This window comes from Talpa occidentalis, unplaced genomic scaffold, assembly GCF_014898055.3.
Source record: "Talpa occidentalis isolate TD23 unplaced genomic scaffold, MPIMG_talOcc4v2.1 talOcc4.9, whole genome shotgun sequence".
Taxonomy (NCBI): Eukaryota; Metazoa; Chordata; class Mammalia; order Eulipotyphla; family Talpidae; genus Talpa; species Talpa occidentalis.
The window spans coordinates 73805155-73809354 of record NW_023605305.1 but is presented as its reverse complement, the minus strand read 5'-3'; positions in this window follow the sequence as shown (position 1 = coordinate 73809354).

The following is a 4200-nucleotide window of genomic DNA, read 5'->3' as shown; positions in this document are numbered from 1 at the left end:
CCAAGGAAGGGGAAAGCAGCCACCTCCCCTCGTGTCTCTCACCCACATGCCTCTCTTCCATGTGTCTCCTTCCAGGTCTCCCTAAGTCCTTGGGCACAAGTCAAAGTTGAAGCAGCAAAGTCCCAAGAACCATGTTATACTCTAGCTCTGCTCTAGTACCCCAATAGCTCCCCTGCTTGGGAAGTGTGATTCATGACACATTGGACCCGAAATCCAAGGCAGCTGCCTGTAAGAGGCGGCAGGGAAAATGGCATCTCCCCTTTATGGAAGTGTATCTGTACCAAGACCAGTTCTCCTTGTACCCAATTCATCTGACCTAGAGGTCAGTCCTGAGCTCAGTTTCCCCTGAGGTTTCTCTTGGGCCTACAGCTAACCTGTGAAAGGAGCTGAGCATGCTGGGGTCCCCTGTGAAAGTATCTCTCTGTCCCCAGTGCTGGAGCTCAGCAGCAAGCAGAGCCCAGAAGTGGAGGGGAGCTTTGGCAGTTATATAAGAGTCCTACTCTATGTTAGCCATCCAGGGAGAGACCAGGCTGGCTTGGTCCTTGTCCTTTGGAAATCCACGTGAATGTTATCGAAGCACAGAGGGTGGGGACCTGCTATGTACAGACAGGACACCCAGGCACAGTGGCTGGGACTTCCCTGGGTAAATTCCATGTGATAACACAATGTCACATTTTAATAATAACAGTTTTAAAAAGCCCCAACAATCCCATATTTGTGTCTAATCTTACCTTTGCCTTTTTGAGGAAAAGGACGGTGGCTTGCATTTCTCAAAGAAAAAAGTAAACACACACATAAACCTGTCACCCACATGCTATTCGGCCAAGTCCAGCTCTTGACTCTCTGCTGCCCTCCTGTGGTGTTTTCCTGCCTGGGGAAGGTACTTGCTGATCCCAGGGGCAGACACTGCACAAAGCATGAACCACAGATAAGGTCCTTGCACTTTAAGAAACTACACAAACATGGACACAAAATTTGCGATTTCAGTTGTAAAGTGTGTTTTATATTCATGAAAAAATTCACCTACTCGATGACCATGGAGATTTAACACTTGTATGCACTAAGTCTTTAAAGAGCTGGCCTGAAAGCTTGATGGGCAAGGATTAGCAAGGTAGCTGGCAAAAGTCAATGACCTATGAGCAGTTTAAACTTTTTTTTATAGTCACTTGCAAGTATACACTAAAGTTAAACAAGTATCACAAACTCCCATATTTGTCTCCTTCAGCCAGATTCTGTTCTCTCTATTCTTTCATGCATATTCATTCCTTCCCTTCCTCCCTCCCTTCTTTCCCCCCCCCCCCCACCACCAAAGCTTGTGTTTGGGTGATTCTAGTGCAAATTCCTGCCTCCCTGGAATTTGACTGAATTGTTTCCTTTGAACTTCCCCCAGTTCACCAGTTCAGGGGTTATCCACAAACAGTTCTCTTTGGCACATTCAAGATGTTTATGGGTTGAGGAGTGTGAAAGTCTGGAGATATCTGAGTGTATTTGGGTTCAGTCAGGTAGTGCTTCCAGGAATTGGAGACTCTGGGTCAAACTGAAATCTGGACAAGCAAATAAGAAGGGATTAGAATGAGGATGATAACCTGACAGAGATTTAATATTATAGAATTTAAAATTAATTGGGTAGAAAAAGCAATATACAGATTCAATACTATTTCAATAAAATTTCAATGTCATTCTTCAAAGAAATAGAACAATTATTGATGAAATTCATATGGAATCACCAAAAACCCTGAATAGCCAAAGCTCTCCTGAAGAAAAAAAAAAAAGGGAATGGAGGCATCCCACGCCCAGACTTCAAACTATACTACAAAGCCATAATCATCAAAACTGCATGGTATTGGGCCTCCCTGGTGGCGCAGCGGTTGAGCGCTGGGTTGCGAAGCTGCCCGCAGCCTCTGCAGCGCCGGTTCGATCCCCGGCTGCTCCCAGGCCACCGGAGGAGGGTCCCGCATGGCGCGCAGACCTCTCCTGCCGCCCGCTGCTCCCCTCAGCAGTGTCCTTCGGTCCTTCTGCCTGCTCTGCTCCCCGCTCTGGCTCTGGTGAATTCTCTCACCCTCCCGCGCTTCTGACTGTACCCAGTGCTTGTATGAATAAATAAATAAATAAATCTTTAAAAAAAAAAAAAAAAAACTTCATGGCATTGGAACAAGAACAGACATACAGACCAATGGAATCGAATAGAAAATCCAGAAATAAACCCACAGATTTATGGTCAACTAATCTTTGACGAGGGAGCAAAGACTACACATTGGAGCAAAGAAAGTTTGTTCAATAAATGGTGCTGGGAAAACTGGGTCGCTACATGCAAAAGAATGAAGCTTGACCACTACCTCACACCATACACAAAAATCAACTCAAAATGGATTAAAGAACTAGACATAAGACCTGAAACCATAAAATACATAGAAGGAAATATAGGCGAAACACTACGTGATATGCACATCAAAGACATCTTTACATAGTCTTTGCTCCTTTGTCAAAGATTAGTTGACCATAAATCTGTGGGTTTATTTCTGGATTTTCTATTCGATTCCATTGGTCTGTATGTCTGTTCTTGTTCCAATACCATGCAGTTTTGATGATTATGGCTTTGTAGTATAGTTTGAAGTCTGGGAGTTTGATGCCTCCATTTCCTTCTTTTTTTTTCAGTAGAGCTTTGGCTATTCGGGGTTTTTGGTGATTCCATATGAATTTCATCAATAATTGTTCTATTTCTTTGAAGAATGCCATTGAGATTTTGATTGGAATAGCATTGAATCTGTATATTGCTTTTGGTAGGATGGCCATTTTAATAATGTTTATTCTTCCAATCTATGAGCAGGGGATGTCTTTCCATTTCTTTGTGTCTTCTTCTATTTCTTTTAACAGTGTTTTATAGTTTTCTTTGTATAGGTCCTTTACCTCTTTTGTTAGATTTATTCCCAAATATTTGATTTTTTTTGTTTCAATAATAAAAGGGGTGGTTTTTTTGATTTCTTCTTCTTCAGATTTATTGTTTGTGTATAGGAAGGCTACTGACTTTTGCGTGTTGATTTTGTATCCTGCCACTTTACTGAACTGACTGATGAGTTGAATTAGTTTTTCTGTGGAGATTTTGGGGTTCTCTATGTATATTATCATATCATCTGCAAATAGTGATAGTTTGACTTCTTCTTTTCCTATTTGGATTCCTTGGATGTCTTTCTCTTGTCTTATTGCTCTGGCTAGGACTTCCAGTATTATATTGAAAAGCAGTGGTGAGAGTGGACAGCCTTGTCTTGTTCCAGATCTTAATGGAATTGCTTTCAGCTTTTCACCATTGAGAATGATACTGGCTGTTGGCTTGTCATAGATGGCCTTTATGATGTTGAGGTATGTTCCTTGTATCCCAAGAATTTCAAGTGGTGCTGGGAAAACTGGGTCGCTACATGCAAAAGAATGAAGCTTGACCACTACCTCACACCATACACAAAAATCAACTCAAAATGGATTAAAGAACTAGACATAAGACCTGAAACCATAAAATACATAGAAGGAAATATAGGTGAAACACTACGGGATTTGCACATCAAAGACATCTTTACAGACACATCACCCAAAGCAGTGATAGTGAAGACAAAGATAAACAGCTGGGACTACATCAAATTAAAGAGCTTCTGCACAGCAAAAGAGACAATAACAAAAACAAAGAGAAACCCCACCAACTGGGAGAACATTTTTGCACCCAACACTAATGATAAAGGACTGATCACAAAAATCTGCAAAGAGCTGATGAGACTCAGCAACAACAAAGAAAATAATCCAGTCAAAAAATGGGCAGAAGAGCTAAAAAGAAACTTCTCTGAAGAGGAAATGCAAATGGCCAACAGACATATGAAAAAATGTTCAACATCACTTGCAATCAGGGAAATGCAAATCAAAACTACCATGAGATACCATCTCACACCAGTGAGAATGGCACATATTAAAAAAACTAGCAACAACAAATGTTGGCGAGGATGTGGAGAAAAAGGAACTCTTCTGCACTGTTGGTGGGAGTGCAAACTGGTCCAACCACTATGGAGAGCTGTGTGGAGATTTCTGGACCTACTAAACATAGAGCTTCCATATGATCCAGCAATTCCACTCCTAGGTATTTACCCAAAGGACACAGAAACATCAATTCCAAAGAGCACCTGCACCCCTGTGTTTATAGCAGCACTGTTTACAATAGCT